This window comes from Athene noctua, chromosome 2 (genome assembly GCF_965140245.1).
Source record: "Athene noctua chromosome 2, bAthNoc1.hap1.1, whole genome shotgun sequence".
Classification (NCBI taxonomy): domain Eukaryota; kingdom Metazoa; phylum Chordata; class Aves; order Strigiformes; family Strigidae; genus Athene; species Athene noctua.
Window position 1 is genome coordinate 71,187,034 of NC_134038.1, and position 26,469 is coordinate 71,213,502.

Consider the following 26,469-nt stretch of genomic DNA (forward strand, 5'->3'; position numbering starts at 1 on the left):
AATAGTTGTCCACTGCTAGGCAGGGAAAAAGAGAGGAGATGCCTCAGAGAACACATTATTAGGAAACTGCCTAGGAAGAGAAGCCCCAGGGATCTTGCTCTATTTTAAAAGCAGCTGCTATACTGATAACATATGATAATCTGTCTGGAGGATTCTAGGGTAATGTTGTAACTAGAATAAAATTGATGATGCAATCTTTGACCATATATAAGTGGTGGGAGATTATACAATATTAAGAAAAAGACGAAAACCAGGACACTGCATGAAGAGAATGTCTGGAGTGGATGAGAAGTAAGTTAACAGGGCATGGAGAAATGAACACAATGGAGCCAGAGAGCCCCAGACCAAATTACAATGAGTCATGATTCTCCAAAATAACAAATCAACATAGACATATCCAGTCATCACCCAAACAAGATGGCACTTTCTGAACCAGATCTTGAAAAGAGTAATTTGTTGCTTGAAACGGAGCATTAGGATAAACGTTTAGTTCAATGAAATGTCCAACTAATACCTTTTTTAAAAGAAGAAAAAAATTGATAGACAAACACATTTGCTTATACAGATGTTACTTTTTGAATTTTTAAGTAAAAGGTACCAACTGACTGATTGAACCATCAATTGAAAATTGAAGGTGCAGCCCTATTTGAAAATGTCACAGAGCAAGAGTAGAAGGCTCTTCAGAAGTCCATACACACTGAGCACATTATGCATCGCTAGTCTTTTAGATGTATTTGTACACACATCTGGACAAAGCTAACAATTTTTTTAAATCCTTTTCCTGAAAATATATAGGCCAATCACATATACAAAGCCTTTACTACCTTGATCTCACTAGATGTTTTCAGTGGGACTAATAAATGTCTAGAGTAAATTAATTTAGTTTATTGGTATTACTGCACACGGAAGGGCAAGGCAGATTAGGCTCCAATCTACAGTGTTAAAAATAGTCAGATACAGTTGCTGTAGGATTTTTAAAAATAGGACCTTAATTTAAAATAAATAATTCTAAAAGTTCCTTTAAATCCATACTTCCTTACAAAAGCCCAGGACTCCTCTTGTGGAAGCCACCTGGAACTCTGCCATGAGAATAAATGGCAGCCATATCAGTGGCAGTAGAAATGGTAGATAAATTAATTGCCTACAAGCTCACCTTTATTTTTTAAAAAAAAAACCATCAGCCTAAGATTAATTTGACACAATGTAGATCTTAGGCGTTACAGAGTCAATTAGTGAAATGAAAAGTTAAGGTAAAACCATCACCATCAACTAACGTATTAAAGATAATATTGTCTCTTTGGTATTCTTACAAATGCAATAGCATTTACCCTTAGGCTATTGCTATTCAGCTCCTGTAGGTGAGCATTAGCCTGTGTCCTAATGATGCTCAATAATATATACACTTTAACGGGCTGTTTTCTTCATGTAAAGATGAACTGCCAAGCAAAAAGACTACGTCCCTACTCCTGCTTTAGGATGTATTAAAGGACTCAGTAGCAGGACGGTGTATTTTTTCTTAAATATTGTGTGCTAATGTCTTTTGTATTGCTTTTTCTTTCAGCCCCTTCTTCAGGGAGGGGCTCTAAGCAATGCAGCATCTTGTTTAGAAGTTTTATCATTTGCATCTTTTGAAATACACAAGCTGCTTTAGCTTTGAGAAGATTTTGAACTTGCAAATTTTCTAGACCTGGGTGTTTCCTCCACCTGCAAAAAAAAGGGGCTGTTGGTTTTGGGAACTTGCAGAAAGACTAAATACCTGTCAGCTTCCACTCCCATACACCTTCAAAGAGGTGAAGCATAAGCCCAGGCTCCTCAGCAAACAAGCACGTTGTTGTACTTGAAGGCACACACACTGCCGATCTGGGAGGAAGAGGGAAGGCCTGCAGCCACCCTGAAAACTCAAGGCACATCTGGTCTTGTTTCCACAAAGGGAAACCTCAGATGGGGCATGCCGACAGCCCAGTGGAAAGTGAGACCCTGAACTGCTGCTGTTCTGAAAGCCCCTAAAACTTCTTTGGATGACTTTGCTCATTTATTGTCCTCAAGAATCCCACTCCTACTGCTTAACCTACAGTGACAGGCAGACTGTCAGTTCCCAATACAGATTAAACAGGCACAGGAGCAGAAAGTAAAGAACAAGCACCCGTGTTTTCTCTTAGGAAACCAGGCCCCATTATCAGTACTGCAGTGATGCAGAGGTGGTTAAAATGTTTGAGATGAACGACAGGGCCCAGTTTTCCAAGAAGACACCCCACAAAGTGTCAGCTCCTTGACTGGGCTCTTCTTCGTTCAGATAAAGAAAACCTCTGAACTAAGTTCTTCCCTGGTACACCACAAGAAGCTTTATATTGCACTATACACAGACTGCTAGCCCTGGCTAGGCTGGGTGAAAGGTAAAAGTGTCCTTTGCCTCTCTCTGTAATGAAATGAGGAATGATACTCACCCTGCAAAGAGCAGGCTTTGTCCTTTGCGGACATGGCAGAAGGGCTGTCCTAGGCATTAGCATTATAGGAGGCAGGTGAAAAAGACAGTTGTCAATCTCTCATGCCTTGCCTGTTGTACAAAATGCACTGTGTTAGAACTAAATTGCACTGCTAATGAAGTCATATTGTTAAATGAAGCCATTTATCATGGACAAACATTAATCAAAACTAATTCATTTTTAAACACTGTACATGTTAAAAATAGATGATCACTGAACTCTTCCTTTGCTGAGAAAACAATTAATACATGACAGGACTCCCACTCCCATTATAGGCATCACCAAGCTTACATGGGGGAAGGCAACTGACGCTGTGGAGAAAAAGACATTTTTCTCTAAATGTCACCCTGCTGTCCTCTCCCATCCCTGCCCACCAGCTTTGAAGAGGGCAAGATACAGCTCTCTGTTGATTCACCAGGCATATTTTCAGCCATCTCAATGAATGAATCTAAAGGTAGAAACAAAAGAATTGTAGCATTTTGTTCCACACACTGAACCCCAAAGGTCTTGATCTTGAAATGTCACTGGTCAGAGACGTCCAAATAAATATGCTTCAGCAAGAATTTTAACCTTTAATGAAAAGGTGTAAGTACTTTCAAAGGATATATATCTTCAACACAAATACAATGTATACAAATAAAAACAAATCCAACACCACGGCTGGTCTTTAATGACACTTAATTTAAATAACAAAACAAGAAGACCGTTTTCCCTTCAAACTGCTAATAAAAAAAGCCTCCATTTCCATAGATGCTTCCCAATGCATTACCTTTTCAGTAAGAAGTGCTAGGAGATCTAATCAGAGACAGGTGCTTACTGAAATACAAATCTACAGCCAGTTGCCTCTTCAGACAGCAAAATTCACCTAAGAGTAATTACGCTTTTGCAGAGGACCTGCAAGCTTTAAGCCTCTCTTGAACTTTCAAACTAGGGTTTAAGTAAGATTTAGGAGAGGTATAGTTATTATGTTGACCACCTGCCTAAACACTTAACTTAGGTGTGAGGTAGAGCATATGGAACACGAATCAGTGGTGTCAAGGGCTGACAATACATCTAATAAAAAACCTGCACAGGAACCTCCAATATTCATCATCCATTGCTAGGAGTCAGTTATCCACCATCCATGCAAGTGCATCTGAAGTCCTCCTTGAGTTACTTGAACATAAAGTTGCACCAGGTCAGGTCAGTCTAAAAAGCTGAATTTCTTGTTTGCTGAAGTCCACTTCTCTTTTCTTGCTGTATTTCAGTGCCAGCTGCAGACTTCTTCTAAAGCTGCAGTATTCTATGCATTTATTTATTTATTAAACTTAAGCCTCATATCAACACTGACAAATAGTCCAAGTTAGTAGTCTCAGAGCACAAAACTCCTTGGGACCAGTCAGTTTTATTTAGGTTTGGCACCAGTGACTCTATCCAGCCTTTCTTTTGTCCAGCAAAAAGAAAGTCCCCAGCCACACTTTCACCTCATCAACACAAGCTCAAGCTTTTAAGAGCAACTGCTCCCCAAGTGTTCTGCCACAGCCCTCATTTTCAAACTGTTGAGGTTTGCCATCAACCTCAGTGAGACAGGAACTCCCAAGACCACCAACGCATGAGGGCCAGAACAGGGAGAACTGGGTGAGCCGCTCTAGAAATGCTGTTGGCAGGCTGTCATCTGGCTTTGTTCTCATCTCTCTCTTCAGTTTCAGTATCTTTATTCTGATATAAACTCCACAAAATTTCTCTGTTTTTCTCTTCTTATCCATATGGATCACAAAAATGGCTTTTCCTCAGCTACATAGCTGAGTAGTGGTATTCAACCAGTGAACATGGAGGTATGTGTCCAATCCATGTAACAGGTTGAAGGAAGTGTGGTATCAGAAAGGGGCAGGATGGCCAGCTGAAGAGAAACTGGTGCAACCTCCTACTCTGTCATAGATCTGCTGAATGATCTTGGGTGACCACTGCTCAGTGTGCCCTCCTGTAAGCATGGCTAACAGTCTTGATGCTTTTCAGTTCAAGGCACTGAGAAATCTCTTGGGGACACATACTAAGAGATTAGTTAGGGTATAGCCAGAAATGTCTCATTAAAGGGACAGAAAGAACTGAAATGCTCAGAAACCTCTAAGAGCCTCTCCACGGCATCAGGTGGTGCCTTGTCCCGCTGTATGGATAAGGCTATTTTGATGCAAGCAGCTGAGAAGTAGTTGTGTCAAAACCTTCAAAATTCAGTAATAAATTCTGGTTTGATCATCTTTTCTCCATTCCTTCCAGAAAGGCAAAATTTCAAATCAAGGGGGTATCTTACATCCTTCTCCTTTCTCCCCCAAGAAAGTTTAGGACTGAATCTTAAATGTGTGGATGCTGGTTCAGCCATTCATACATTTGTGTTGAAAAACAAAACCAAACCTACATTTATTAGCTAGAAAAGTCATTCCAGGAAGCTGTGAGAAAGTAAAACATCATTGGGGAGCTCATTTAGAGAAAGCACAGCAGGATATGCAGTCACAGAAAAACAATATTCAAAAAATCTGACCTAGATAATAGTATTTCCTAGTGACTAGAATTCATTAAAAACAACAGATTAATAATGTACTGCATTGGATTCTTTGAAGCTAGTGTGCCAAATTCAGTTTAAATAACCCAACCCAGCTAAATATAAAAGCAACTTTTGTGGTTTTCCTTAAAAAAAACAACCAAAAAAACAACAACAACAAAACACAAAGAAAGAAGAGATTTCTACTATTAAGAAGCAGCTAATAATGTCAGTATGAAACAGAGCTCTGACTTTGTACGGTTTTATATGAGTGAATGCTTTCTTTGGTTACGAGAGAAACTGATAAGCTTTCAGACCTGAGTGCTGGGTTGAAAGGGATTCCAAATGCAAAAGCAAAACGTAGCAGAAAGTCTCAAAATTTTACACACTATAAACCATTTTCACATAATTTTAGTGGAAAATCATGATGATTAAATTATGCTGTCTCACAGTAGCAGTGTGTTAGCACATGTTAGGAAGTCTCCTTCAAGACTTTTCTACTTCCCTGTTTCTCTCTGAGTGCCACAGTGAAAAAAATCCTTCTTACAAAAAAGAAAGCTCAGTTCACACAGAGAGGGAGAAGGGAGAATCAAACTCTTTCCTACTTGAGAAGGTTTTTGAGTTATGTTGAATACAACCCCAGGCTACCTCTCCATTTCAAGAAGCTACTCACATGCTTCTATACTCGAAGTTAAGCATGTGCTTAAGCACTATACTAATGACAAAGTGCCTTTCTCTATCAACCCTATATTCACCTTAGAAGTAGATATGGTTTACTTTAAAGGCTTTACTGACACATGAGCATGAATAAAGAGATGAGATTCACAGACCTGTCCAGTCCATCTTTTCCTGTAAAAATAATATGATGCATCACAAAATATTTTCTAGTGTAAATTCATAACTTTAGATCCCTGCAGAAGGTCCTCTTGGGCATCTCCATGTCTGAAAAAGATACTCTCCCCACCCAACAAAAACCAGTCTAATCTCTAGTTTAAAATTTGCTATAACAGAAGAATAACAGAACTGCAACCAACATAAACACACCTTCATGCTTAACCACATTCAATGAGTTTGACAGGTTCTTGAAAGTGACCCCAGAAGCTGCTTTGAATCTTACAACTGCTTTATACCTACTGACTGTATGGTTAGCCGTTTGTCACTTGATAGTATTTATTTTTGCCGTGAAACAATTAGAGGAGACAAACTAAGATGTTATCTTTTATAAAACACTAAAACAATGTAGGTAGATGAGTGTGCTCCATTCTAGTCATTATTTACTTACTGCCTGTATTTGATATTCACTTCCTATCCATCAAGCCTTCTCCAAGCAAACTCATTAAAGACGGTCAATTAGATGATGACTACAGTTACTATCTACTATAGGGCCCATTCACTCTCTGAAGATAGCAAAGTACGGGTCAACAATGTTGCAGGAAAGGAAAAAGGTTCACTGCAACTTCTGCAACCTGGACAGCAAGCATTCTGCAAACCAATCCCTACTGGATTTAAGAGCAGTGACTGAAGAGGTTGATGGTTCTCCTATCCTCTTCCCACACCACCCCATTGTCACAGTTAAGTCTGATGAGTTAGTGACTCAAAGTCCCCAGACACCTCAACTCAGAAGCTGCCTCAACATCAAATAAAACCTGAAGGTGGATTACGCTTGCCCTCAGGCTGGGAGCTGCAGCAGCTGGGGAGCAGACACACTGCTTTTTGCTATTTTTACCTCAAGGATAAGGAATTCCAGCAGAGGCAGGGCAAAGTAATCAGCAGTAACTTCTTAAACTGCCTCGGCCTGAAGCAACAGAGCTCTTCAATCACAGCCCAAGGAGCAAAACCCAGCCCTGCTCCCCCATCTGCTCCATATAAGTTACCCACAAATGGATTTGCTAAAGTGTACTGCAATTGGCTTTCTTTTGTTGCCCCAATCGCTGACAAATCTCTGGAGTGAAACTTGTTATAACTCATTTCACCAAGCAGATGAAATTTCTTCTTAGACAGGCAGTTCTGTGCAGCTTTCAATCTTAGGCAAATTTGCAAACTTACCAGAATGGAATTTGAGCAAAACAGTCTCATGTGTTTTAACCGATTTTACTCTTGCATTTTAGAACTACTATTTTCAGGCCTCGCAGGCTTACATCTTCTACTTGCAGAGCCAGTAATGAGAAGTTAAACTTGGTATCTTGGAGTCAGTGCTCTTCCACCTGGGATTTCTGCGTATCATCTCAGCAGCTCTAACACAACTGGTGCCTGTCCAAGTGTCTCTAGTGACAGGGACTGCTTGGTACTCATCTGCAAGACCTCCCTAGCATTTTCTTTTCTACTCTCAAGAACAACACATTACTTCACTGTATTCAGACTTTAAGCCTATCTACAATGCAAAACTGCTACAAGGTCCTCCTGCTGCTTTGAAGATCTCTGGCAGCAACTGTTACTGGATGTTGATTTACTCCATTTGGTACCTAGTATTTCTGTATTAGTTTCCATCATCTCCAAGTTCAACACATGGTTACAGGCTGAGTGGATAGCACAGGCTATGCTGCTCTTCTACTATCAAGAGTGCATGCTGCCTTCATCCTCTGCCCAAGAACGGAAAGGTAAGGTTGCTCTCAGTTTTCACCTGATCCCTTTCTACTTGAGAGGTTCTGAAAAAAACTATTCCAAACGATTTTGCTATTTTACTGTTCAATCACACTCATGATGCTTTTTTCCTGTAATTGGATGTATATTTCTCCTTTGGAGGACACCATTTCCACTGAATAGCATACAGTCAAATAATCCTTCCTCCTTACCTGATGTTCCATATGACCAATTTGGGACACTATACCAACCCTGGCAGCTGAAATTGTCTAAACTGTTTAATGCTTAATAAGGGAGTTTCTTCTTGCACGCATGAATCCGAGGTTTCCACTTTCAGCCCCTCAAACTCCAGAAAAGGGAGCAGCTTGCTGGGTTTTTTTATTTATTTACTTCATTTTACTTGAGCACCTTCTTGTGAGGAACATTTCAGTACAAGTTTGGATCTTAAGAATTAAATTCTGAGAAGTTGGCAAGAACAGTAGGAGACGGACAACCACAATGTACCATGACATCATGAAGTAAATGGACTTATATTAGGTAGGGATACTGCATTTAAGCTCTGAAACAGGAGCTCATTCTATGGGAATGTGTATCTGACCTCTATTACACTAGGGGCAAATCAGGAGCAACTTCAGGACATTGACTGGATTTACAACAATAGAGAAGGAGATAACTGGTTTTATATTATGTACTTCAAAAAGCTGAAGCAGCCTGTAGGCCCATCATCTTCCTCCCAACCCTGAATCTATAGAGATTCACAGGACGTAATTCAGGAAAAAAACAAAAACAAACAAACAAAACCAACAAAGTAACTAAGACTCTCACCTGCACCTTTTGTTTTTCCAATATAAGTGTTCTGGTCCTACTTCATTTTCACACTAAGGTCAGCAAACAGTTACCCAAACATCTGCAGTACTTCCTTGAATTCTCCTTTATTTTATCCATAAGGAAATACTGGAAAGTCTGTCTTTATGGAAGCTGCCCAAAATCTCTACTTAGGCTACGACTAAGCATTGCTTTGGATTGCTCAAGTCCCAGATTCAGTAAAACAGTTAAATTTATGCTTAGGTTTATTTCTACTGAGCTAAAGGCTTACCTATATGCATAAGGCTCACTGAAACCGAAAGGATTTAAAACATGTACTTACATTTACACTAGAGAGATGAATGTTATTCTTAAATCCAACTGCTCTATGGGGACAGGACTTAAATTTCATCTGTTACTTGCCTTAACTCACTTAAAACTACTGCTCTGTGCTCCTGTGATATCACAATAACTAAAATGTGACTGCAGAAGTGGCAAATCACACTCTACCCCTAACCTACTTTGCAAAGAATATACTTATAAATTAATGTAATTAAGGTATCCTAGACATATCATTGGTTGTACCAGGCTCTTGCCCCTCTCTTTGGGGATTATTTTACTATCTGTCTGGTTTACTTCACCAGGAATAGAAGATTCCCAATTTCCACATGAAGACTTGCTCCCATCATTGGGAGATAATGTATTTTCAAGTTCAGATAAGGTAAAATTAATATGTCAAATTAATGAGCCCTCTCAGATTAATGCCATAAATTATCATTATTTCAGTCTCTACTATAGAGACATTGGAAGAGGCTGTGGCTTAAGCCATTGTCTGAAATATGATTTTGGTGACTGTAGAATCTAGTCAGATCCACAAGTAAAAATCCAAATTATCCAAAGCAATTGATAGCTACACTGCTCTTCAAAGTCTTAATGTCTCTGTAAATTATACATACATCAAATTTTCTATCAGAAATAACTTATTTTAAAAATGAAAATCTAATTGCAGAAGGATACAAGTAAATGACCTTTAAATGACTTTAGAAAAGTTCTTTTGCATTTACCAAAACAATGAATTTTAAGTCCCACATCTCAGGCTTGAAAGCCCAGTAGTAGTTGTTTAGCAAGGTAGGGGAGCAAGTGCAGATCCAGTAAGCAGCTGACACATTTATAACATCATTCTGTGATGATCGTCACATGATGATCGCCACATACATGTATACAAATAGATAAATTTTTAACCGTATATATAGTTTATAAGGGCAAGAAAAATGCATACATAGATTATGTGTAACAATGAAATTGCACCAGATTATATATTAAATTAATGGAATTTCTACTTGTTCAAAAAAAGTAGCAAAAAGGAATCTCACCCTTTTAATCTTACAACTCAAATTAAAAATATACTGAAATTTACCTTAATCAAAACACAAGAAAGCACCCATTTCACTGGAGATTTTATAAAAATATTATTCCCTGCTTTGCTTGTGGTTGTGCTCCTTGGACTTATTACTGCAATTCTCTTGCAGTTCGGTTAAATGTCAATGCTCCAATTACTTTAATAGTCAAACTGTGCGCTATTTTCACCACACAGTCATTCAGGCTTGTCATGTTTGACAAATCCAGTAATTGAGATGAACTCTTGGAGAATACTGACATGCAACCAGTCATTTCCTACTGCAGAACATTGACCTCTGCAGCGTAAACCACAGAGGATTTATTCAGCAGCTTGAAAATACAGGCTTGTTAAATTGAAGATCATCATTTCACACAACTCCACTCATTTCCTTGTTTATTCACTTTATATCCCATTGGGGTAGGAATTAAAACATTAGGAACTTTGAATAAGCCTGGAAAAAGGACTAGAACAAATATTCTGAAAAACTATCGTAAATTAAAAATTGCCTAACAGATTACTAGAGGCTGAGTACACTGTCAAGCAGCTTCAAATTCAGCCTCAATCCTCCCCCACCCCCAAAAAGCTGCACCCCACCCCAGTTTCAGCTCATTAACAGAAGAAGGTATTATACAAATTATGTAAAGTATAAGGCTAAGGCCTTTTTATTTTTACTGTCCCTCCACCATGATGTCCTGCAGCCAACGCACTGAAACCTCAGGACTACCCCCATTTACCTCGGATTCACCGAGTCAAGCAGAAGCACTGCAAAAGCACCAAGTGTGTACTTGCTGCGCTGGCAGGTCCTTGGGTGATGCCTCTGGGACAACTGTCAGTATTTGACAGGTCTGGACAGCTACAGGCCCATCACATTTGTACTGAAAAACAAAAATGTATTTTGCAATGCCAGAGAAAGTGCTACAAAGGTTCGGGATGAAGGTGCAACCGCATTCAAATGCAATACTGAAGCTCCCCTTTCATTTACATCAACTGGGAACACGATGCTACTTTTTTTATAGTTATGAAAATTGCTATGGATGTTTCTACCAGAATTTAGCACTTCTTTGGACGAAGTGCTGACATTTCATGTGAAGTGTAATGAAAAAAAAAAAAGTTGTGATCAAACAAAAGCAAATGGTTGATAAAATTACAAAGAACAAATAATCCACACAGACAATACCAGCTTCCCAGAAGTGACCAAATGAAACATCCCTCTGAATGCTTCTGACTGCCTTTTTCAGAGACAGTGCCTGGTCTAGGACACATGTTACCAAACTGGGCTATAAGAGACCTTGCTTCATGTTGACCTCCCAAAGAATTTTTGCTCGATCTTGGGCAAGTGAATTCATTTATCTATTTTACAAGCTGATTGATTGCTCCTCCCTGGAGTCTTTGAAAGAAATGTGTTAACTGTTACAGGTCACTCAGATTCCACAGGGGATAAAGACCTCTTAAGTACGAAAGACAGCATGTCCATATAATTTTTTTAATACATACTAATTCACAAGCAAGTGTATGGCAACCACCGAGGCTGAAAGGGCAAAAGCAATCATCTGAGAAGGCTGAACTAAAAGTCTTTTGTAAGAAACGAAGAGCTAGAGATTACTTGTGCAAAATTCTACAGTTCAAATACCCAATAGAAAAGTTAATAAAGAGCTGCGCTCTGATTAAATTACTATATGTTGATTTTCACAGTTTCCTTCCGGTATTACTTGTTCAGTGAGACAGACATTGTCCACCTGAGAGACAAAGACCAGAAACCTATGAGGCTACTTAGAACATCTGGTAGTGTACAAACTCTAAGAGCTGGTGAGTGAGAACAATGCCCTCTCTCACTATTGAGGTCACTTAACCCTTACAAGGAGGAAGGCAGTAACTGTCTCTTCAGCTGGAGGCTCCAGATTCTGGCCTTTTTCATGGGAATGAACAAGTTCTTCATGAAAGACGGCTGTTAGTTACTCATACACAATGCATTCAAACAGAAATTAGCCTGTGGTACAGTACTGCCAACAAGAAATTCACTGCATTTACCTTTAGGAGTCTGACTCAAAGAGAAATAGATGACTGACTCTAAATCATGGTCCTTTTGATGGTCTCGGTATCTCCACTGGTCACGTGCACTGCATGTCCATCCTTACCAAGTAGTGCATTTGCTGAGATCATTAATTCACTTTCTGCCTGTTCTCATGACACAAACCCAGTTGAGTCTTGTGATGAGGAAAAACCAGTAGCAAGAAGGTCATAAGGGAGACTAGGCACTCTCCCAACGTATTGCAAGCTGAAGAACAGTGTTTCCTAAAGGCAATATGGTCTCTTGCACCATCTGCATGTGACTGCAGCTGCTGAAGGAGTTTCCATAAGTGTCAAAACACTACACAGTTCTAATCTGCAGAGCATCCTTAGGCACCACCACCACAAAGAGTTTAGCTTGGGTTTAGCTATAAACACCCATGGCTAACACGCATTAAGAGGGAAGAGGGCTGCTACCTCTCCAAGGCAGATCCACAAACCCTGAAGACTGCACATGTGCAACAGTCGTCAGTACTCTGTCCTCCTCCCCACTAGTAGAGAAGTACTCTGCTATAAGAGTCCCTGTCAGTCTTCCCAACTGAGGGAAAGAAGGTTATATCCCACCTGCCACTGTATGCTGGATCAGTATCTTTTCTTTCTCCTTCCCAACACACCTGTTGGTAGATGATTATATTACATCAGTAGTCCGGAAAACTTCACATCACATGAACCTGGAGCAGGAGATGAATCTTTCCTACCCAGAGACATCAGCCTTACTACCCATCCTCCATGTCTTCACCACCTCTCATAATAGTGGGACTCTGGCAAAAAGCCTTCACCTTTCCATTAATGAGGAGCAAAGCAACATGCTAATGGAGCATACCTAGTGCTCAGAGGTCTGCACTGAGCTGCTTACTGCTCAACAGGTAGAGTTTGGGGTGTTGGTTATCACGTGTGAAGCTGTAAACAGGCATCAGACAACTGCTCAGTCCAGCTCTGGGAAATGGGGGAGAAAGTATTCTCCTGTCACAAGACACAGTGAACCCCAAGTTATTATCCTTCTCCCTTCCCCAGTAAATCCAAGACTGGTCTGACGCATTCACATGACTGTCCCTCTTCCTGCACCATCTTGCCATAGCTGCAGAGTGGATTCTCACTGTTTTACAAAAAAACAGGACTGCAACTCCAATACTCTTCATAAGGGCAACAAAGTATAGGCCACAGCAGGGAGCGAGTTCTTCAGACACACTGGAACACAATGACCTTCCTGGTATGATTAAGGAAAGCTGATCCTTATGGCAGCGGGTCTGCACTAGATGACCTTTTGAGATGCCTTCCAGCACTCTTTCCTATGACTCTACATACAAAGCCCCATTTATCAGACAGCATTTGTGGCAAAGGCAGAGCTTGTGTTCCTAGGTGGTACATGCAATATTTTGGCTTGCTAACTTGATTTGTTACTATGCAAGACTATCTATGCTATCTGGCCACTAACACACAATTCAGATTAGTTGCCAATGGTATTTAAAACTTTATTCACAGGTTTAGCATTGATAAATAACACAAAAAAGGACACATTAGCAGGTGGCTAATTACTAAGGAAGTGTCTGAGAAACTGCTTTCTAACATTTCCGTTTTGCTGCCTTACAAAGCAACCTACTCTAGAAGAGATAGCTGCTAATAATTACATGAGAGATAAACATGCCATGGAAAACTCTAAATTTACATGACATGTTTTTCTGCATAAAAATCCAGGCAAAAACGTGTTCACAGGATATCTGTTCCAGATATTTGAAGGGGGAGCTATCTCGTGAAATTAATCTTTTCTTTTAATAATCAGTCTTCAGTATTTCTCAGGGAACATGAGGCTGTCAAAATCACTTCTGCTGACTGTTTCAGAGTCAGCCATATGTCTTTTGACAGTCTTAAAACAGATTATCACATCCGGTATTTGTTTTTTTCATGCCACACCCTTCTCTGCAATCAAAGATCCATCCATCCATCCATCCAGATGTTTGAACATCTAGTCAGAAGAAAAGTTTGCTCTTGCAGAAAGAGGCAACAAGGAAGGAGAAGCAAAAGGGCAGGAAGAAAGCGTAATTTATGGCTCTAAAGGGAGAAGCAAAACCACATGATGATCAGCCAAGAGGACTGCGGCTTATGCCTTCCAAAGATGTTACTTTGCAGAGTATCCTGCAAGCCAGGAAACAGGTGTCTTGGCTTCTAGGAGACTCTAGGATGGAAGGAGAAGAAATGATAGGGGGAACTTATAATATACGTTTAAGGATACGTTTAAAGCTGTACACTCTTCAGGAGGTAAATACAAGACAGGTATCTTGCTGCTTTGTGGAAGAAAAGGGATTGTATTAGAGTATTTTCCCAGAGCTGTAACAATTTAAGAAAGTATAAACAGCCTTTCATCAATAATTAGATAACCAAAGAGCAGGGAAAGGCAAGTTTATTTACAGACCTGAAAACATATGTATGTTTGTGGGCTATTGATCATACATAAATGTTTAACCACAGTATATTTAAATAGTCATTTGCTCTCAGTTACAAAACTAACAAATATTTCTTGCTTTAAAAATATATTTGTGTTTTCCTCAGAATGTTATTTCAGATTACTTCATGGATTTTCTTGACTCACAGATATGTCACTTTATGCTGGCTTATAAAAAAAATAATAAATAAGTTAGAGCCAAAATTTTCTTCTAGATGTTAAAACGGCACTGCCTTCTGAGAGAATTCATGATGGCCATGACCATCTCCTTTCATATCTCCAAGCTCCTGAATTACTTAAATCTGTCTGTAAAGCACACAAACATATTCTAAGTGAAATCATTACATCTATGAAGAATGTCAGAAATTGGTGTTAGTAATACCTGATAAAGGATTTATTAACACATCTGGAATGGAAGAGCCAAATGGCCTGATGTCCCATCAACAACCACATATGCTTTTGAAATCACAGTAACCATTTCAATCTCTGAAACAATTAGTTTTGGTTATGTACTGAAAACATCACTGAGTGTTCTTTAACATTCCTTACATTTACATTGCCAACAACTGTACTAGGTTCTTTACAGAACAAAAGATATAATTCTTGCCTTGGCAGGCTTAGTCTTCAGAGACAAGAACAGTGAGAGTGGAAATACAGTAGTAAACAAATGGGTTAGTCTGTGTCTCCTAAGCTATAGGTTACTAAACACTGTGCATACATTACTAAACACATTTGTGTGCAATGCAATTACTAGTGTATTTTCTTGAAGTGCCACACACAGCCTCACACAAAGGAAGGTCCATTCACATCAGTGCTACATCCCTTGAGTTACAGGAAAAAAGGGAAGATCCTTTAGGGATGATCCTAACAGAATACAAAGGGCTCTGTCAGTAATTTTCTCCTCCCACAACCATGGAAACTGAGATAAGACACACTCATGTAGCCATAATGCTGCTTTCACACACTGACTGATGTAGTAGAGACATGACCCACAGCAGAGTGTTCCAGCACAGGGGGGTTTCCCAAACTGGGGGAACCTCAGAGGGAGCTGAAAGGGCCGTAAGGAGACCACAGCTCATGCTAGAGAGGCTGGCAGGACCTGGGTGGGGCCAGGAGCATCCATGGCCAAGCCCCCCCCCCCCAGCTACATAAGAAGTCGTCCTTGGGGAGCGCTGCAACCAGGGCGGGCGAATATGGCACAGAAGAGCACGCACAAGAGGTGCTGATGCCCTGCCAGCTTAACCTGGAGTCAACGGTATCCACCTAGCAGAAAGCCATGGTCTCTCTAAGCTCTGCACTCACCAGAACTGATGCAGCTGCCCAGACAGAGCTCCTATGGGAACATGCTACCACCCAAGTACCAGGCTGCAGGCTGTGCCCTGCTCTTACGTTACACCAGTACAGGATAGCAGCGGTGAGCACATCTGTGGGAGGTGCACCCAGGGAGAGGAGATCCTCTGCTTAGTGACAAAGCTGTGGGAGGAGGCAAATAGGTTGAGGAGTATCAGAAGTGTAAGAGAGAGAGAAAGACAGACTACTGGAATCACACCCTGCTTTCCCTGAGACAAGCCCAACAGGCAGACAAGACACACGATACAGAGGATTCCCTATCCTCTCTCCACCTGGCTGAGCACAGTGACTTAAGGGATAGGGTGCAATGGCAACAAGCTCCTGCCCAGCACAGAAGGCATGTCTCTGCTGTGACTGCCCCACCTTTCCAGATGCCCTTGCATGACAGGTATGAGCTCTGCAAATGGAACTGAACAACAGTGAGGATGGTGGTTCATCTAGCTTGAAGGTGTCACCGAGGTTAGGTGGGCCTGTGCCCTGCATCAAAACTGCTTCCATAAAGAATAAAAGATGGGTCATTGTCATAGGAGATTTCCTTCTGAAGGGAACAGAAAGCCCAACATGCAGACCAGACTCACTTCTTGGGAAGTCTGTTGCCTCCCTGACACCTGGGTTAAAGATGTGAAAGGAAAGCTTCCTACCCTGATAAGCTCTCAGATAACTATCCATTATTGATTTTCAGATAGGCAACAATGAAGTTGGAACAAAGTCCAAGGGCAATCAAGAGAGACTTCAGGACCTTGGGACGACTGGCTAAGGGATCAGGAGCACAGACAATGTTCTCCTCTATCCTTCCAGTTGTAGGGAATGACGAGGAAAGAAACAGGGAGAGACAGCAGATCAATAACTGGCTCTGAGCCTGGTGTCACCGGCAGAATTCTGGGATTTTTGATCATGGGTTGTTTACATGACACCAGGCCTGCCGGCAACAGGCAGTGTACACCTGTCTCAAAGGGGGAAAAAGATCTTTGCACAGGAGTTAGCAGGGGTCACTGAAAGAGCTTTAAACTAGATTTCAAGGGGAAAGGGATAAAACCAGGCTCATTAGATGTAAGCCTGGGGGGCAGCAGACCAATGTTTGATGGACTGCATGCTAGCGAGATTCTTTGGTCTGCCATCTCAGTGAAGGTAGGGGATAGAGACCCATGTGGTAGTAAAGACACAAGGATTATTGATGTCTTAGAAACCATGGAAGTGCCTGAGAATGATCACAAAGGAATTAGGGGTTTTCTGCTCAGGAGGGTGGCAGGATCAATAACCCAACTGAAGTGCACCTACACCAATGCACGCAGTGTTGGAAGCCATTATGCAGCAGGAAAACTGTGACATAGTTGCCATCACAGAAATGTGATGGGATGACTCACACAACTGGAGTGCTACAATGGATGCCTAAAAAACTCTTCAAAAGGAATAACCAAGGAATGAGAGTCAATGGGGTGAGCCTGTATGTTAGGGAGTGATTTGACCATCTAGAGGTTAATGACCGTGACAATAGGGTTGAGTGTTTATGGTTAAAAATCAGGGAGAAAGCAACAAGGCAGATATGATGGGAATCTGTTATAGACCACCCAACCAGGATGAAGAAGCAGACAAAATATTCCATGAGCAGCTGGTAGAAGTCTCTCAATTGTTAGCCCTTGTTCTTGTGGGGGACTTCAACTTACCAGATGTGTGCTGGAAGTACAACACAGCAGAGAAAACAGTCCAGGAAGTTCTTGGACTGTGTGGAAGATAACTGACACAGCTGGTGAGTGAGCTAACTAGGGAAGGCACCTTGCTGGACCTGTTTGTGAACAGAGGTGGTCTTGTGGTTGATGTGACAGCTGGAGGCTGTCTTGAGCACAGCGATCATGAAATGACAGTGTTCAATTCTCAAGAGAATTAAGGAGAGGGGTCAGCAGAACTGATGCCTTGGGCTTCCAGAGGTCAGAATTTGGAGCCTGGCTGACAGAGTCCCTTGGGAGGCAGTCCTGAAGGACAAAGGAGTCCAGGAAGGCTGGACATTCTTCAAAAAGAAAATCTTAATGGCACAGGAGCAGGTCGACCCTATGTGTTGAAAGAAAGTGGGCAGGGAAGCTACTGGACTGGCTGAACTGAGAGCTCTGGCTGTAACTCAGGAGAAAAAAAAAAAAAAAAGTTTAAGACCTTTGGAAGAAGGGGAAGGCAACACAGGAGGGCTACTAAGATGTCATGAGGTTATGCAGGGAGAAAAATAGAAGGGTTAAAGCCCATCTAGAACTTAATCTGGCTACTGCCATAAAAGACAATTAAAAAAAATGTTTCTATAAATCCATTAGCAACAAAAGAAGGGCTAAGAGCAATCTCCATCCTTTATTTGATATGGAAGGAAACACAGTGACAAAGGATGAGGAAAAGGTTGAGGTAATTAATGCCTCAGTGTTTAACAGTAAGACCAGCTGTTCTCCAGGTACCCAGCTCCCTGAGCTAGAAGACAGGGATGGGGAGCAGAGTGAAGGCCCAATAATGCAAGGGGAAATGGTTAGGGACCTGCTACACTATTTAGACACACACAAGTCTATGAGGCTGGATGGGATCCAGCCAAGGGTACTGAGAGAGCTGGCAGAAGTGCTCACCAAGCCATTTTTAATCATTTATCATCAGTCCTGGCTAACTAGGTAGGTCCCAGTTGACTGGCAGTAAATAAATGTGATGGCCATTTGTAAGAAGGGCCAAAAAGAGGATCTGGGGAACTACCAGCCTGTCAGTCTGACCATGGTGCCAAGGAAAGCTATGGAGCAGCTCACCTTGAGTGCCATCATGCAGCACATCCAGGACAACAAGGTGACCAGGCCCAGCCAGAACAGGTTCATGGAAGGCAGGTCCGGCTTGATTAACCTGATGTCCTTCTATGACAAGGTGACCCACTTATTGGATGAGGGAAAGGCTGTGGATGTTGCCTACCTAGACTTTAGTAAAGCCTTTGACACCATTTTCCACAGCATTCTCCTGGAGAAACTGACTGCTCATGACATGGACAGGCATACTCTTTGCTGGGTAAAAAACTGACTCGATGGCCAGGCCCAAAGAGTGGTGGCGAATGGAGTTAAATCCAGTTGGTGGCCGGTCACCAGTGGTGTTCCCCAGGGCTCAGTATTAGGGTCAGTTCTATTTAATACCTTTATCAAAGATCTGGACGAGGGGGTTGAGTGCACCCTCAGTAAGTTTGCAAGTTGGGCAGAGGTGCTGATCTGCTTGAGGGTAGAACAGCTCTACAGAGGGATCTGGACAGGCTGGAGCGATGAGCTGAGGTCCTATGCTTAGGTCACAACAACCCCATGCAACACTACAAGTCTGGGGAAGAGTGGCTGTAAAACTGTCTGGCAGAAAAGGACCTAGGGGTGGTGGTCAACAGCTGGCTGAATATGAACCAGCGGTGTGCCCAGGTGGCCAAGAAGGCCAACAACATCCTGGCTTATATCCGAAACAGTGTGGCCAGAAGGACTAAGGAAGTGATTGTCCCCCTGTACTCGGCACTGGTGAGGCCGCACCTGGAATACTGTGTTCAGTTTTGGGCCCCCCACTACAAGAAAAACATTGAGGTGCTGGAACATATACAAAGGAGGGCAACCAAGCTGGTGAAGGGTCTAGAGAACAAGTTTTACTAGGAGCATCTGAGGAAATTTAGGTTGTTTAGCCTGGAGAAAAGGAAGTTGGGGAGATCTTATCACTCTACATCTACCTGAATGGAGGTTGTAATGAGGTGGGTGTTAGTGTCTTCTCCCAAGTAACAAGTGACAGGATGAGAGAAAATGGTCTCAAGTTGCACCAGGGAAGTTCAGATTGGATATTAAAAAAAAAAATTATTCACCAAAAGGTTTGTCAAGCATTGGAACAGGCTGCTCAGGGAAGTGGTTGAGTGACCAACTCTGGAGGTATTTAGAAGATATGTAGATGTGGCACTTAGAGATACAGTTTAGTGATGGACTTAGCAGTGCTAGGTTAACATTTGGACTCAATGATTTTAAAGGTCTTTTCAACTTAAGTGATTCTATGATTCTACCTCTGAGAAAAAAAAAACCAAAAAAACAACAGTAAAAGAACAGAAACTAGTCAGGGCTTTTCGTGATGCTAAACAAGACATCCTTTTAATCATGTTTGCTTTATATGGAAAAAATCTTGTTTGAGTTGCTAAAGCATAATCTCACAGCTGAGGCTGAGCCTTTTCATATCTTCTGAGAATTTAAACCATTTTGGCCATTCTAAGAAAATACAATCCATAGCATCTGTATCTTCTGTCATAAATTCTGTGCATATTATATGGAATTTTTAACATAGAAACATACATAGATGTAATATGCAGTCTACTTTTTCATATGTATACTTGTATATAACTTTTACAGTAAGTAATAAGTTTTATGTATATATGTGCTCATATGTAGCATACTGTACTATGCCCTTTTCCCTTAATACACTGTAAAACTCATTGTACTGCTTAAACAACAAGTAACAATACAGGATGTTTATTACACATCTTGGGCTTGATACATAACCACATTTTTCCCCTTTTACACCTATTTAATTAAATTCAGAATGCCACACAATTCTAAAATTGGAAAACCCAAATAATGAACTGTACCAATAGATGTACTGTACCATGATTCTCTAATACCTAACCTCAGTATGTTAAAAGCACTTTATAGACTTGATCTGCATATTTATCTGTTTTCCTTTCAATCTGGAAAAGTAGAGTAGCTGTTGCAAATTTTCCATTAATTGCCCTCAGATATCTGTTGAATAACTCTGAGAAACTATGAAATCAAAAGGGTATCTTTAATATGTTTTTTCTTTATGTCCTTTCATATACACATTCATAAGCTTATACCAATATAGCAACACCTAAAACCCAATAGAAAACTTTAAATTACTTTGAGTGGAAAATTAATTTTATTCCTAAAGAAACAAACCTGCAGATGTCCAACTCTACTGCCTACACTGAAAATGAACATAAAGTTTTCTAAATGCGAAAGAAAAAAAGAAAAAAAAAAACCCTCTTCACAACAAAAATAAATAACAAGATGTAAGAAAACACACACACACACACAGAGAAAGCCTGTCTTGGTGCTACAGTAAGGAACCATTTGAATTTATGTTTCTGGTTGGTTTTCATCCCACCAGAAACCTATCAACAAAATGATAACCACGTATTACAGACTGTCTACTTACTGTTAACACACACTTAATCCTGCCAAAACTGGTTCTACAGAAAACACTATCAGTGTGCAACCATAAATGAACAAAATTACCATCTGCACACTGAAGAACAGAATTGCAAACATAATTATATCTCTTACATGTTGTAAGTACACAGTTGTTTTAAATTTGAACTTATAACCTGTTTTTCAAATAACAGCTTCAGGCTGCTTCCAAGTCACCAAGATAATGGCTGTAATAAGTACCTATACCTCCTAATCAGTGAATGTCACAATAAGCATAGTGCATCTATCTATCTATCTAATCTTTTTTGGCCACATTATTATGGTTTATGAGCAGTTTTACCACCCATATGTTATGCTGTCATGTTCTTCTAAAAGCTAGTTATTAGGATTAACTGGAAAAAGGGAAATATGAAGGCCTGTATAAATTGCAGAGCTGCATCCTGCTAAAAAGCTAGGTCAGAGGAAGACATGTCATGCATTGCAGGGCATACTACTGATTTTGATAGGAAACACACAGAATTTGCTTTGGCCTCTGTGAGGCTGACCCATTGTCATAGCTAGCTTCATATGGAAAGCAACAGTTGACCCTCATTTATTCCTACTCTACTAATATGTACCATGGACATCTGTACAAAAACGTGGAATCAATCCTTCTTCTCACCAATTTTAAAGCCAGACAATGTAATGACTGTTTTATCACATTAAGACCACTGTAACTTATGAAGAATTATTGATATCCCCTTCTGACCTTAACGGTACACAAAAATTCAGAGCACTACTTTCATTAAGACAAAAAGTTGATGATGAAATCAGACATCCTTAGATGCAGACACTTTCATTTTTGGTACAAAATACAAGAGGTACACAATAGGGTATAACTAGAAAACGAAAAGAATCCCCCCCCAAAAAAACAAAATCCACAAAACCCCCTTGGTGATCTGCAACCCAGAACAAATTATGACTTGCGTATGAACCAATACTGTAAAGCTGCTTGGGGCAGGGGGAGAAACAAATCTCATTCTGTGACGTATTAGCAGAAGTGCTATATGCAAAAGACAAGAGGCAATTATTGTCCTCTGCTCAGCACTGAGAAGGCCACTGCATCTGGTGTTTGGGGCATTGCACTTGGAGGAAGTGTGGAGAAACTGGAGAAAATCTAGAAGAAAGCAACATATTTAAGAGAGTTCCTAAAGCTCTGACGAGGAAGAAGAGACTGAAAGGTGGTGTTTCTTAGTCTTAGTAAAAGAAGAGAGTTTTCTGAGAGGAAAATGTTCTTATAAATGAGGACACTGCTGTTTTTCTACGTGTCTGGACAAAAAAAATTTTTGTTTTAATTTTCAATTAAAAAAATTATTCTGTGATTCTTCTAAGAGGACCACAAAACAGAGAAATGGACTACTGCACGCAATCCCTTTCACTGAAGATTTTAAAGAAAAAAAAAATCCTATAAAGAGATAATGTAACTATAATTCTCTATCCTAGTGGAACTAGGTAACCTTTACAGACTGCTTCTAGAAGTAGTAGTGTAAGAACTGTGGTGGTGCACACAGCAGAAGGGAAGAGATTACACCCTTTCCCCTGTAGCACAGCTTCCCATATTAGCTGAACAAGAAAGACTGGCAAGGACCAGTACTCCCACAACCCCCCTCCAATGGCCCAGAAGAGTCACCCCTACAGCTTCTCTGTCCTCCAGTCTTGCATTTCTGAGATTGAGAAAACAGCACTGCATAACAGGGTGAATGGTAAAATTTCCATCTTTCTGCATGCAGTTGTCGTCAGACAGTACACCTTCTTCTTAAGTCTCTCTGTTAGCACATCATCCAAAAGCCCTCTGCAGTTTCCTAGAGCTGTCTTCTGTTTCTGTAGCTACCTCTGCCCTTCCCTGCTGCCTTTCTCCAAACCCTCTACCCTGGTCTTCCAAGCCCTCTCAAATCTTTGCATGGACAACAGCTCCCTTTGGACTGTGGGTAGCAGTCTGCACTCAATGCCTATCCTGACAGCAAGGCTGAGATCTACCCACACTACACTATCATGTATTTATCAGTAAAATACTAGCTAAGACATTTCTGTGACATCTCTTGCTACATTATTAGAATGACAATTCCAGTATTGCAAGTTCACACACTTCTCCAGGGTGAACTCTTCTCTGATCCCAAGTTTCAGCATCCTTCTTTTCTGACACAGACATCTTTAAATGTCTCTTCTGTTACCATAGAAGGATTCCTTCAAAAGAACATAAAGCTTATAAGTTGAGATGAGACCTTTTTTATAGCTGCCTCTGAGATTCAGGAAAAGGTCTTTGGCCAAAATTGCCCATGTCCAATTCCAGTGAGTTTATTTTTGCACATGATCAGTGGCACTGTATCAGAGACATGAAGCTAGTGTTGCAATCTGTAGACAGAAGAGCATCCATACCAGTACTTTGATGACCTTATACATTGAATGAGCCCACAGTTGGCTGCTAAAGCAAATGGAATGCCAGCTGATGATGCACAGCACAGGCGCTATGTGTTCGCAGCACTATCCCTACTAATGAGGTAGGCTGCTGCGCTCCGCAATAGCTGAAGTTTCTATAGAGCTTTTATCTTCGGCTTCAGTGAGTTACAATAATCCAGCCTGGTTGTGCATAACGTGTTCATCACTACTGCTAGATCCATGCCAAAGAAAAGGAAGCATGGCTAGCTTCTCGAACAGCCAGAAGTAGAATAATTAATTTCTGGCTATTTCTAGCATCTTGGTATTGAAGTACCAGCTAGAGTAGAATGCTGCACAGAACACACAATGCTTTGAAAAATGAAGGTTAAGTGCCTTTCCAGAGAAAAGGGGTCAGTGCCTCTTCTAGTTCTGTCAAATCACTCTCGCTAGACACATTTCTATGCTGTGGCCTGGATACAACTTGAGCCAGTCATTCTTGCTGAGTAATTTAATAGTATCTTGTGATCTACATGTCAAAAACAGTAGGAAGATCAAGTATGGATGTTAATATGATTTAAAAGGTACTCTGCCGTAGCAACAGCTAGAGACACAATTAGGTCTCTGTCTTTGCTAGTCATGAAAATATAATAAAAGATTAGTATAAGTAATTACATTACAGTGGTCAAAATAAAAGAGCTAAGCACTGCATTCTCTTTGGTGTCCGTATTCATTTGCAAGTTTGAAGTAGCAGTTCATTAATGTCTTAGCTGTTATAATATATATACTGCAGAGGATGTACTGCAGATGTACCCTTAGCATTCTATTCACTTCTGATGAAACAAAACTAAATAAAGGCAGTACAAAACGGTACTTTGCAATATATGTTGGATAAACCACTTATACACAACAGCTAAATGTTACGGTGTAGATGTTTCAGAAGACGGGCAATGTTTGGTACTCGCATTAGAAGCTGCTAGAGAAGTAGCACTTCACAGGTGAGGTAAGAGCTTAAAAATTCCAGCATAAACCTCTTGACTAGGGGGAAAAAAATCCCATACCAGCAAATTAATCCTTAAAGTGGTTGTTTTTTACCCCAACAGGAGAAAGGGAGGGAAGTGAAGACTGGCTTTTCCCAGTGACAGAATCTAGAACATGGGCTGAAGAGTCTAGAGGGCATATGCTCACAGTGTTAATGACAAAAAGAGATTACCAGGATGGTTTTCCCTCTGAGGTAACGCAATGAAAAAAAGATAGAGTTGCACATCAAGCAAGATAAACATCTGACCCTCCATGGAGGCCCCAAGACCTGTAGTACCTTCTGCAAGAAATCGTATACTGTAACGCAAAGACCTTGAGTCAGTCAATGTGACTGGTGGGCACATCTAGGACATGGTACCTGTACAGCCAGACATTATCAGAGCATGAGAAATGTCAATCTGAGCAGCGTGCCAAAGGGAACCTCTGCCTTATTCATTCACGCCTTGCTGGGACAAAAAGGACTTGCCTCACAATGCAGTTCTGCATTCAGAGAAGAGACATGACCTTTTGATTTCTCCATCTGTTGTGGCCTGTTGCTTTCTATTACCAGCCATAACCACACAGCTGGTAGGAAGCTATGAGCAGGTTGGAAAGATAATGCCCTGCAGAAGAGAACTGGACAAAGGTGAGCAGGTACAGTGTCCATCCTGTTCCCACTCCAGTGGAGCAGCAACTGTGACTTGTAGCCACCTGCAGGCACAGCCACTGGCACAGAAGTCCCCCACGGAATAATCTCATATTAGACATCCCAGGCATGTCAGGAGACCACAACTTCTTCTATGCCCCTTGGGACTGCAACAGACAGTGGTTGGATGCACACCTCATCCCTAGGAATACCCTTCACCCCATCAGAGGCTTACAAATGAACTCATCATAAACCAGTCCTACTGGTGATGGTCCACTGGGCATCACTTCCTTCCATGCTGCCAAAGAATAAGAATTCAGGTTGATTCATCAGCCCACGAATCTCATGTAGTATCACTAAGTAGTACTCAGTAAATCCTCAGCTGCTGCTATAAAATGAAATAAAATGACCAATAAGTACTACTTTTAACCACATGAAATGTTACTCATTATGCAATATATGCTTCTGTCATTCTCTGAGGGGGAAAATGTCTAATTGTTTACACTATATCTCACTGGAAATAAAACAAAGAAAGCAAGATGGGCTATTGAAGGATGAAACTAACTATCATGGCAACATGTTGGTACAGGGCTGACCCTAAGAGAGAGGTATTGATTCTGAAGACATGTAAATTATAACAGGAGTTTTGAGAAAAGCCCTTTCAATTAAGAACATTGCTTGACTTACATCAAGGAAGTCACATTTACCTAAACACTATTTGCTTAAGCTTAACCCATCTTGTTCTGTTCCTGTAGGCAGAGGTGGAGAACAGGTGTCATACAAGACTGACAGAATCCTGATTTTTTTTTTTTTTTCCCCATCTATAATATCCTTTCTGCTGCTCTTTGTGACTATAACTTAGTTTTCAAAAAGGCAGTTTTCTGAAAAATTATAGTGGCCGTCACTTACCTTTGAATATCTGGTCAGTATGACAAAAATCTCTAGCAGCCTTATGGCTTAATACTTGCATACATATGTACCTTGGTTTTGCCTCAACAAGCAATGGCATAAACCTGTATCTTTTTTCCTTTCTGCTGACTGCCCATATCTCACACACATTTACAGAAAGAGAAGTATGTAGGGGACAAACAACAATAATTAATAATATTAATAATAAAAAGTGACATTACATTTCTGCAAATGCAATGGGTAGCCATTTCTCAGGAATCCTGTGTGTCCTCTGCATGCAAAGCTTGCGGACCTCCACAACAGCTGCTACTTATTAGTAGTCTATAAATCTGCACACCCATAAATGTGTTGCATGTGCTTGGTTATCTATCAGATATGCAGAAAGGTAATGGCGTGGCACACATTAGGATTCATGAATGCACTTTTTGTAGTGCTTTTTTTTCCCCAGAGGTATATTCAGGCCAAATCAATGGCCTCCAGAAAGTGGTGATGATGTAGTGCACAGCCTGGAAATCCATTCATGAGGGAGGGTGACATGAAAGATTAATGAGATATTTGTACTTTCTGGGCCCACAGTTGTCATTTTTGTGGAAAGGCACCTGTTACTTACAAGCATTTATGAGGTCTGACAGAATGGGGCACAACTGGACACGCAGCCTTAAAAATT

At 40.8% G+C, this 26,469-nt stretch overlaps 1 protein-coding gene across 10 annotated transcripts in view; it reads right to left on the reverse strand.

Moving 5' to 3' along the window:
• LOC141957617 (poly(rC)-binding protein 3-like) overlaps positions 1-26,469 on the reverse strand; it is a 543,962-nt gene that overhangs the window by 98,170 nt on the left and 419,323 nt on the right. Inside the window, exon 2 of one of the 10 annotated variants that reach the window (XM_074899406.1) lies at positions 2,445-2,554. The exons of the other annotated variants lie outside the window; for them this stretch is intronic. The gene's annotated coding sequence lies outside the window, so the exon portion shown is untranslated. The remainder of the gene's footprint in view (positions 1-2,444; positions 2,555-26,469) is intronic. 10 annotated transcript variants of the gene reach the window in all.